Source organism: Molossus molossus, unplaced genomic scaffold (genome assembly GCF_014108415.1).
Source record: "Molossus molossus isolate mMolMol1 unplaced genomic scaffold, mMolMol1.p scaffold_m16_p_13, whole genome shotgun sequence".
NCBI lineage: Eukaryota > Metazoa > Chordata > Mammalia > Chiroptera > Molossidae > Molossus > Molossus molossus.
Genome location: NW_023425348.1, coordinates 42,463,974 through 42,475,108, shown reverse-complemented (window position 1 = coordinate 42,475,108; position 11,135 = coordinate 42,463,974). Strand labels below are relative to the sequence as shown.

Here is an 11,135-nt window from a genome sequence, read left to right as displayed (position 1 = left end):
GAACGAACTCTCTGCCCTGGCCGGTTTGGCTCAGCGGTTGGAGTGTGGGCCCGCGGATCAGAGTCCTGGGTTTAGTTCCTGCTAGGGGCACGTACCATAATAAACAAACAAACAAATAAACAAACAAACAAACCACTAAGTTTTAAAAAAGAAAGAAAGAAATGTACGACTATAAAAATAACAGAATACAGGGGAATGTCTTTGTGACTAGGGGTAGGGAAGGACTTTTCAAACAAACTTCAAATTCATAAATAATAAGATTTTTTAAAGCTTGAATTTGAATATAACAAGCTTAAAGAATTCTATTCAGCGAGGTACAAGAGTGATGGAGGCTGACAGTGGGAGAGACATTTACATGGTCTAAAGCCAACAAAGGATCAAAATCCAGAATGTAAGGACCAAAACCCAGCAGAAGACTGGGAGAAGGAGGCAACATCCAAGTTCAGAAGAGCAAACTCCAAAATTTAACACCACACAAGGAGGTCCTCTAAATTATTAATGATCACAATAAAAAAACAAATGAAAACAAAGAGATAGCGCCTGGCTGGGTAGTTTGTTGGTTAGAGCATCATCCGGATCCAGTCAGGGCACATGTTAGAATCAACAAATGAGTGCATGGATAGGTGGAACAGCAAATATCTCTCTCTCTCTCTCTCTCTCTCTCTCTCTCTCCCTCCCTCTCACACACACACACACAAATCCATTTTAAAAAAAATAACCAAAAAAAAAAAAAAAAGAGAGAGAGAGAGAGATAGCTACACTTATAGACAAGTAAAAGCCAGAAAGCTCTGGAGTCCAATGTGATCTTCTCATTTCTGAACTCTCAGAAGAACACCATTAGCGACCACTCCTAACCTGAAAGTTCTGTGTGTCTGACTGACTCCTCTAGGTAACTGGGTAACACGGTCGTTTGAATCTTCCACCCCAAGACACCAGGTCGTAGGGGCCTTCACCTTGAGCCACTCTCTTGCCGAGGGGCTTCCTTCAGAATTCTCAAACAAGAGATAGGCAATTCGATCTGCTGGGGTTTTTACTTTATTTATTTATTTTATTGTTTTCTTAATCCTCACCCTAGGACATTTTTGCATGTATCTTCAGATAGAGCAGGAGGGAGAGAAGGAGGAAGAGAGAGTGTGGTTGCCACCCAAACGACCCCAACCGGGGCGTGGACAAATTGCAACCCAGGTACGTGCCCTTAGTGGGAACCGAACCCAGGACTCTCCAGTCCGCGGGCTGATGCTCTAACCGCTGGGCCAAACCGGCCAGGGCTTGCTGGGGTTTTTAAAGAAATTATTATTATTATAAGAGTTTCCCATGGGAAACCCAGCTATTAGAGTAGCCATGGAGATGGGGTTTCCTGGCCTGGAGCAGGGAAGAGTCTATTTCCTGCAGAACCAGGAAGAGAGAGGTAGATCAGCTCTGGGCAACCAAAGTCTCTCCCAGGTGGAGTGGAAAGGGCTGCCCTGTGAGGGGATGAGCTCCTGGTTACAGAGGAATGCAAGCAGAGGTGAGACAGCCAGTCAAGGAGCACATTGGCGTCTTTTCCCTGGGGGAGAGAAGAGGAGGAGGAGGGAGGGGAAGGGCACAGGGCAGGTATGGATCCCTGAGCTCAGTTCTGTTATCTACAAATGGACCAGTGGGGCTCCTGCAGAGGCTGGGAAAAGCACCTCACGTGATGGCACCATTACCTGACTTGATTTATGAAAACATCCAGCAGGGTCCTGGGGCCAGAGCTTCACTGGAGCCCCACCCCTGCCTCACATTGTCAGGAGGGCAGCTTCTTCCTGACTGGTCTGGAAACCTCCCACACACCCCCAAAGCAAGAGCAGGACCAATGCCTCCCTCACCCCACCAGGCTGGGTGCCCTAGACAGGTTACTGTCTCTCTCTAGGTCTCTTTCCTCACCTGCCAGGGATGGGCTCCAGGTTGGAACCTTCCAGTTCTAGCATTCTGGGATGTCTGGGCATCTAACTAGCCATACGTACATGTCTCTGCTACTGAGGACCCAGTGTCTTCACAAAATGAGGGGGTTTGGCTAGAGGAAAATAATATCGGCTAAGCCACACTGAGCACTTAATCAGAACCAAGGAGCACTCTAGGGCTTTACATGATTGGTCCGTTTAATCCCCACAACCACCCCACGGTGTGGTGCTGTAATACTGATTTTACAGGTGAGGTGACTGGGGCACAGAGAGGTTGGGTCACTTGCCCAAGGGTCACACAGCTAATATGAGCCCAGGCAATGAGTCCAGAGTCCATGCTTGCAACCATCACACAGCACACCTCCTGAGGCTCCAACACTGAAATGCAAAGGGGGACCTGAGCATTCTCCATACTCCATCGTTTTGCAGGCTGTGGCACACGTATTTTCCCAGACACGACTCCAACTCCACTTGGAACACATAGGAGTGGCCCAGTTCAGAAGTAATGCTGCCCCACACCCTACATGATAGGGCCTTGCCTGTACCTGATCATCACACACTTCTGCTAGAAACCCATTTTACAGACAGGCAAACGAGGCTTGGAAAGGACAGAGGACTTGCCAGGATTACACAGCCAATAACTAGCAGAGTGAGCACTGGATCCCAGAGCTGCCTGGCTTCTCCCAGCACTGTCTTCCCCAGTGAGCTTCCGCCTGGCCCTCCAGGGGATTGCCACTAACTGCGAGAGGCAGCATGAGTTCAGAGCCCTGGAAGAGACACAGCCAGGTGGGAATGATGAAGAAGGTGTGGTGGGGCGCAAGGTGGAGACATGGCGGGAGAGCTGAGGCCTCATATCAGGACATGGTGTGGAGAGGGAAAGAACAGGGGCAGATCAGCATCAACAAGGTCTGAGGGTGGGGGAGCCGAGGAGCGGAGGAGAAGAGGCTTGAGAGCAGCACTGAGGGCGCCGAGGCTGAGCCCAGGGCACAGGCCATGGAATAGGATGGAGACCGGTGCACAGACTTGGAACGCCGTCCTGAGGGCGGTGGGTCATGGCTGCATATTTGAGTCTTCCCTGGCTGAATAAGAGGCCCCTGAGGAGGCTGGAGCTACACCCAGAGGAGAAACATCTGGGAGGTCTGGGATGGAGGCTGAGGTGGTGGAAGAGGCCCGGTTAGTCTGAGTGACTGAGAGGTGGATGAAATCATGAACTGAGCTTGGGGGCACTGGAAGGGGAGGTGAATGGGCCTGAGTTTCTCCATCTACGAAGCGGGCTGATACAGCCCTCAGATGAGCAGATCACAGCGTGTCTGCCCTGCGGTCCAGAGCAGTGAGGAGGAAGCCCTGGGCCCTCACTGTGTGGCTGCCAGACTGGTCATTCCGAAACCTCAGCCTTATTCCTGAAACAGGCGCCTCCTACTGCGGTCCTATCACATCACCATAAACACTCCTTGCGGGCCCGGAGCCAGTTTTCCCCGCAGACAAGGTTCCTCCTGGCGACTCCAGGGGTCTGGGTAATCCCCCCTCCACCCCAGCCTTGGGGATGGATATGGACATGGAGATGGGGAAGAGGTGGGCCCTCGCCTCTCCCAGTCTGCCTCAGCCCCCTGCCCTGGTCCCTGCCGTGGTCCCTGCCGAGCGCGCTGTACCAGGTGCGTGCCCGAGCTCGGCGGCCTGCACGCCTTCTGCCCAGCTTGCACGGCCTCCTCGGGCACCTGCCGACCGGGCTCCGCCCCGGGGAGCTCCCGAAGACACTGCACAGTGCACAGAGCGAGGCTGGACGGGAGGACCGGAGAACCGAGGCCTGATCGAGCCCGGAGGGGTTGGGCTGAGCCGCAGGTCCCCCACCCCAAACCCCTTTGTGTCCCCCAGCAGGAACCCTGCAGCCACCTTCCTGCGGGTTCGCCCCACAGCGTGGCGCCAGTTCGCATGCGCAGCAGTCCCAGTCCTCCCGCCCCACTGGAGACCACGCCTCTGTCCCCAAATGGGCGGAGGCCGGGCGGGCGGGGTGGGCAGCTGGCTGGGAGTCCCGGCCCGAGCCCCTGCCTTAGGCCGGCCAGCTTCAGCTGAACCCGGCCGGGCCGGAGACTGTTGCCCCGGGCCCGGCGGGCTCCGCTCCAGCGCCCGCCGTGCCTGCATCCGGGACGCTCGACCGGTGGCGGCGCGGCAGGTAGGAGGCGCTGCGCAGAGGGAGGCGTGTGCGAGCGCGCCGTTCGCGTGTTTCGGGTGTGTGTGCGGGTGCAGCGCCGGCCGTGCGTGCCCTGTGAGCACCCATCGGTGTGTGTGGGGAGGGTGCACCTCCCGCACGCCGGGGAGGACGGGGGTGAGCGCTGCCTTTCAGCCCCAGGAGGTGGGAGCGGGAGGATCCACGGGGGTCCCCCAGGGTGTGTCCCCACCCAACCTTCCACCCCGCAGTGAGCCCCCTCCCCCCCCAACCGCCACCTCCTGGAGTCCTGGAACAACTTTCCTAGTTCAGACACTCTGGGGTTGAACCATCTGTTTCTCACAATTTCCCTTTCCTGCCCCCTTTCCAACCCTCCACCCATCAATTCCACAACCCCTCCTGGGTGCTCTCCCTCCCTCTATCCCGGGAGGCTTGAGAAAGGCTTGACCCTCCCTTTTTTGAACTGGGCCTTTTTCCTGGGCTGCTGGGCTTGCTGTGGTGTGAGGGGCGGAGGAGGGGGCAGGGAGATCTGGGAGGGAGTGGATCTAGGCTTCTCTGAACCTGGCTTGGCCCTTCAGAGTTGAGGGTCTGGGGAGACCCACCTGGCGTCCAGAGGTGAAGTAGGAGAGATCATCAGCAGGTGCCAAGTGCTCTCCAGGCTTCCTTTACTGTGGTGGGATTCCTACCCCACCTCCCCACCCCATAGGAATGAGGAGAGAGAGCACAGAGGGGTGAGGGGGTGCTCAGAGGTGCTGAGCCAGAATTTGAACCTGGGTCGCCTGGGTGTCAAGCCAGAATCTTCTCCCTGCACCTGCCATGGAGAGAGAAGTGCCAGGGGCAAGTACTCCTAGGATACTAGGGATGGAGAAATCTGAGCAGCCTTCCTGGAAGAGGGATTTGAGGACGGGGATCAGCCTAGTTTTGAGTGTGAGGCCTCCTGGGAGAACCACTGTGTTCAGCTGCAAAGATTAACACCACTCAGGGTCTTTGGGCCTGGTTCTTGCTCCAGTCCCCAAAGTCCTGGGGTGGTGGTGGGAGGCCTGGCTGCGGGACTGGGTGGGGTAGGGTGGACCCAGCTGCTGCTCTTCAGGCCTGGCCAGAGCTGCTGCTAGGACAAAGGTGCCTCAGGTGGGGTTATGCCCTGAGGAGCAGCCCTACTGACTGGTGAGGCTGTAGATGGGTTAATAGATAAGCTGTTGCCCGGGGTTACATCCCTTGCTGGGAGCCAAGGTGGGAGCGCACATACTGAGGGGGATTTCACTTCAGATACTGGACATGAGTGCTGGGTCTCCAGGGATGAAAAGTTCACCAAGCAGAAAAGAGAGCAGGGCGCTGCAGGTCCAGGGAGCAGATAGGTAAAAGCCTGGAGGTGTAAAACTGCATGCTAAATCTGTGGGGAGGGGCATAAATAGTCAGCTGTGTGTCTGAGAAAGGTCATCCTTGGCTGCTGTAGTGGGTGAGTCGCTATGGAGGGCAGGGAGGCAGAGGCCAGAGCTCCTTAGTTCCCTACTTCCTCACTTCCCCACTGGTGGGATCTGATAGGGGTTCCCAGAACAGGGGTAGGGGTGAATGGGGGTTACTAAGGGGCTGCCCATGGCCCCAGCCTGGGGAAGGGTGGGATGGGGAGCCCTGTCTGAGATGGGGCCACTACTGGAATGGAGCAGGTTTGGGAGACATTGACAAGGTAGGCATTGGACACTGGTGGTGAGAAGCTTGAGGACTTTTGGGGGTGACATCCAGGACACTGCTCCCAGGCTAATGCTGTCTGGCTGCTGCTGCCTCTGCTTCCCCCAGGGCTTTCAGGACAGCCCTGCATGGAGGCCCTCCTGGACCCCCAGTGGGCACAGGGGAGCCTCTCTGCATGACCCCTCCTACCTGTGTCTAAGTTTCTTCCTTGCTGAAACTGGCTCTGTGCATGACCTTGAGGCAGGGAACTCCCCTGTGCGTCTCAGTTTCTTCATATGTGAAATGGGGATGAATGCTGCCTAGTCGCAGGGATTCGGGGAATGATGATTCAGTTAAAAAGTGTTACTAAAGTGCTTTACTCGTACGCGGTGTTTGGTAGCTAGTATAATTAATAGTTATTAACAATCAGCATCACTCAGTCTCTTCTTCTTTGGGGGGGGGGAAACCCAAAGAAAGGAGGGGCCAACTCTGTGTTGTTTTTTTAATCCTCATCAGAGGGAGGGAGGGGGGGGGAGAGAGAGAGAGAGAGAGAGAGAGAGAGAAACATCAATGTGTCTCACATCAATTGGCTGCCACCCCCATGACCCCAACTGGGGCTGGGGACTAACCACAACCGAAGTACATGCCCTTGGCCGGAATCGAACCTGGGACTCCTTGGTCCGCAGGTCAGTGCTCTAACTGCTGAGCCAAGCTGGCCAGAGCAGGAGGGGCCAACTTTGGAAGAAAAAGGGTAAAAGGAACTGGGGTCTCTCACTGAAGTGGAAGCCTCTCTTGGTGTCAGTGGGTGTGACCCTCTCAGACCCCTAGAGTAGGTGGTCTCTCTATCTTCCTGACCAAATCTCTGCACCCTAAAAGGCTTCTAACCCCTAAATGTCAGAACAAAAAGCTCATCAGCAGACCTTGGGCTCCCCCAGCTGCAGAGGGCCCGTCTGCACACCTCCCAGCTGTCTGGGGCCTGGGCAGATGTGGAAGTCTGTCTGTCTGTCTTTAGTTCTTCTACTCACCTGGCCCCTGCCTTTTTCTGCCCTCATTTCCTCAAGTGTTGTGAGTGCCTTTGAGACCCCTCTCTCTCCCCCTCCCTGCAGGCCCCTCCAGGGACCTCTTCTGTTCTTTATGCCTAGCCCTTCCTGCTCAAACGTGCCTTGCTGGCAGTGGTCCCTCCTGGCTCTCCTTGACACCCCCCCCCCCCCAGCTTGTCCTCCTCTCTGGCCTGATGTGCCGCCCTGGGCCTGCCTTGCTTCAGTTCAGGCTGAGCTGCAACTTCCCTTTGGCCTCAGGCCTGGCCTCTCCCTGCTCACTAAAGGCAAAATGGGCCAAGTCCCTTTAGGGTTCTACTCAGGCTTGGACCCCGGAAGTTGTGGAACGAGAGCATTTGTTTCCTGCAGTGACCTGAGTCATTGCTTCGCGTTCTAATTGTTCAGGGATGTGTTTCTAGGGTTAGCTTTCCTGGGGCAAAGGGTGCGAGGGTGCCGGTGGTGGAGGCTGTGGTGGCCTGTGGGTGTGGCCTGTGGTTTTCTGCCACACATTGCGGGGCATGTGGACAGTTGAGGGAAGAGCTGCTGGTGGCCAGAGCAGACAAATGCCACCATAGGTACCCAGGTGACCATCACTGTCGGGTGTCAGGGTATGCCCAATGATGGCCACAGGATCTTGAGGCCTGGGGGACAAAAGGCAGAGAGCTGCTGATTCTGCCTGGGCGCAGGGAGGAGGAGGCATTGGCATTAAGGCCACCACGGGCAGGAAGAAGGCATGGTGCCGAGCTGTGCCCAGAGCCTGGAGGTTTTGCCGACACACCGCTTGCTCGGAGAGGTGGTTGCCATCCTAGCAGGTGGCAAGCCTCCTGGATCCTCCGAGGAAGACCTCCTAGCCCAGTTTGCAAAGAGTCCCTGGCCTGCATGCAGCAGACCCCGCCCCAGTGGGGTCTCCATTATATCCCCACAACCAAGTCATGCCGTATGGAGCCCCCTTCTCTCTCAGGGGCCATTTTTACAGCCTGGTCTCTGCCTGCGTCCTGACCTCCCCTTTATCCCACCTTCTTGTGAGCCGTCCTGGAGCCCAGCTCCTGCTCCCGCGCATTCCCAAGTCCTTAGCCCAGCTCTCGGAGTCCATAACCGGCTGTCGCAGTGCTTCTGTGCTACCCCTTCTTCCTTCTCTCCCCCTGCACCCTGCCCTCAGCCTTGCTGAGATGGTTTCTTGCTCCGAGAATGTTCTGTCCTCCAAACCTTCCACTTTCATCTCCTGAAACTGCACTCCATCCTTTGAGATTCCGCTTACATGCCACCTCCTCCATGCAGCCTCTCTGGACCCACCTGAATGATCACTCCCCCCTGAGAGTAGATCACTCAACCTGGTATTGAGATGGCTCTCTCTCTTCTACCAGGCTGACCTCCAGGCCAGAGCCCTGTCTGACTCCTCGCCGCCCCCTTGTCTGGGCCTAGAGAGACACGGGGGATGGAGCAGGACTTCCAGGGGCTAGTGAATGCATCACTGTCTTTGCTCGAGTGGGGGGCCAGGCAGAGCAGAGATTTGACATGTGATAGGTTCCTGACTGTGCCCTCAACGTGCCTTTTTTCTCTCTGAGCCTCTGCCTCATCTGTGAGGTGAGAACAGTACAGCTCCTTTCTGAGGTTGTGCAGGGCCTTGGCCTAGGAATTAAGCCTCAGTTTTCCAGTCTGAGAAATGGACGCCCTTTCACTAGGTTTCCAGCCTTCAGACTTAGAGGCAGGTGGTGCCAGGGAGGAGACTGCCCATGCGGGAAGCAGGACAAGAGGCTGTCTGGTGACAAACCTTGCAGACTGGAAAAGAGCAAGAAGTGTCCCTTTCTCCACTACTAGATGGTGAGACCCTACATGCCAGAGAGGGTAGGAGGTTGCCTGGGATCACACAGCGCAATGGAGCAGAGATGGCTTCAGCGACCCCATCAAGTTTCATTTGTCAGGTTGTTTTCCCTGTGGGGAGTAGCAACACCTGTGACCTGAAGCTCCATCCTCCCGCACGGCCCATAGGACAGAGAACAGCCCCTGCTGGAGGCCCTCAGCTGCACCTGCCCCTCCCTCGGCTCCTTCTCTGCAGGACGGTGCTAGGCTGAGAGCCCGCCTGGGGTTCTGTGTCAGGGGACTTTCAGTGCCCACACCAGCCGGGCTGCTTGCCCCGCTTGGGCCTGAGCCTTAGCCGCCCCCGCCCGGGGAAGCCCAGCCTGCAGGAGCACAGCCAAGTTCCCCGCTTTTTCCTGCCTTCGCTGGAGCCCTTGCTGGAACCCCGGAGTGTGCTTCTGGAGGTGTGTCTCCCAGGTGCGCCCCCCCTTCCCCAACCCTCCCCCAACACTCTGGCGTGGGGCCCAAATCCCAATGAAGAACAGCTATGGGGCAGAGGCCTGGGACTCAGCCCGTCACACAGTAAGCTGACCTGGAGGCTGGATTTTCCCTCCAAACACTGCCAGGGGGACATCAATGCCTCAGGACCACTGTCCCCAGGACCAGTGAGAGACCCTGTACCTCGAACCCCTGGCCCTGCCCTCCAGGCTCTGTGTCTCCTAGCAGGGGAGCTATTTGTCGGGTGTGTGTGCGAGAAAGATGACTGCAGCTGGGTGGAGTCTGGCTTGGACACACACAGAGCGATAAGGGGAGGGGAGTGTAGAAGAAAGACAGGATTTCCCAGCCCTGGTGCCAGCCTGCTCGGCGTGGCCGGGCTGACTCACCAGGCCGGTCCCTGGCTCTGCTGGCGGAGCCTGGAGCCCAGAACCCGGAACCGGTGGCCCAGCCCAGCTCTCCTCCACATTCTGCTCCCCCACCCTGCCACCCCTTCCTCGGTACACAGTCCTGGGGGGATGGGGCCCTGGGAGACCAAAAGCACCCACCCTAGAACAGAAATATGCATTAAGCATGTTATGGAAATGGTGGCTTGTGGGCAAGAGGAGGCTGGGATAAAAGGGGATGAATACACCGACGAAAACAAAAACATCTAAACAGCCAGGAAGTCACAGCACACTGAGGCTCTGCCCTTTCCAGGCCCCCACCCCCGCGCCGGCCTTCCGACTCCTCACTGCTTCAGCCCCTTGTCCAGCATCTGACCTTTGTCTTGCCCCTCCATCCCCTCCGGTCCCCATGGTCCTGCCAGCTTCCCCTTTGCAGAGCTCTGAGCCCTGGCTTTCTGGCTGCTGTTTGTTAAAGGCGGGGGTGGGTTGGGGTGTGTGTGGGGTTTGGAGTGGCTGCCTCCCGCACGAGCCCAACCAGGGCCGGGGACAAACTGCAACCGAAGTACGTGCCCTTAGCGGGAATCGAACCCGGGTCTCTCTGGACCGCAGGCCGAAGCTCTAACCGCTGAGCCAAACTGGCCAGGGCCCCTCTGCCTGTCTTGTATCCTGTCTGCCCTCCTTCAGGCCCGCTCCCTGCTCAGGTTCCATCTTGAAGGGCCACCAGCACTCTTCCCGCCGCGTAGCCCTGCCGGCCACGAGCCTGGCTCCCAGCAGCACTGGCCACGGGTCTCTGGTTTAGTTCGTGGTCTGTCTGTCACCCTGGGCTCCTTCTCGCCTGGGACCGCCTTCAGGACTTGGCCCCTTTCTTGCCACCTCAGGGCCAGCCCAGAATGGGTGTCAGTGAAGATGTGCCCGTTGTTAATTGACTATGGCCCCTGAATGATAAGAACAGCCATTCGTCCTGTTCCCTGGAGTGGGGTACAGTGCGAGTGGGAGGTATTGCCAGGCTATGGGTGTGGGGCATCGCTGTCCCTCGGTGATACCCACTCTGCTGGTCTCGTGCTGTATATGAGGCACTGGCCGTGCTATGGAGAATTGGGGTGTAGAGGAGGGACCCCCAGCAGGCCTGCCTTCCTTCTCCTTTCACCTCCGCCCACACAGCTCTAGACCCCGTCTGCTCACCATTCATTCACACTGAGCCTACCGGTCAGTTTTGCAGCCTTCCTCTGGCCTTTCTGCTCTAGTCTTGTCCTTTTCTAGTGCATTCTCCATGTGGCAGCCCATGGATCGAAACCCTCCCCTGCTCAGCGCCCTTCCCTAGCTCTCCTCACCTCAGGATGAGGCCTGATTCTTGCACCTGGCGCTCCAGGGCCTCTGGCTAGGACCCTGTGCATCCCCCACCTTCCCTGCACTTTGCATCGGCTCAGCTCCTCTGGGGGGGTGGGGGCTGAGAATGTCTCCCGGGAATGGTCCTTGCTGGCTGACACCCCCCTTGTCAGATGCAGAGGAAACCTAGGAAGTAGGCGTGTGCCTGGTTGGGGCAGGGGGGCACCCCCTTCACCTTGCGGGACCCTCTCTTGGACTTTTGGCTCCAAGTGTGAAAGCCACAGTGTCCTGACAGGTGGAGGAGACTTGCAGAAGGTAACACAGCCTGTGTGTGACAAGGTCT

The 11,135-nt window shown here is 57.1% G+C and overlaps 1 protein-coding gene across 1 annotated transcript in view; it reads left to right on the top strand.

Moving 5' to 3' along the window:
• The first annotated feature begins 3,957 nt into the window (after positions 1-3,957).
• The window catches only part of CAPN5 (calpain 5), a 52,076-nt gene continuing 44,898 nt past the window's right edge, over positions 3,958-11,135 (top strand). Inside the window, exon 1 of the mRNA XM_036257846.1 lies at positions 3,958-4,092. The gene's annotated coding sequence lies outside the window, so the exon portion shown is untranslated. The remainder of the gene's footprint in view (positions 4,093-11,135) is intronic.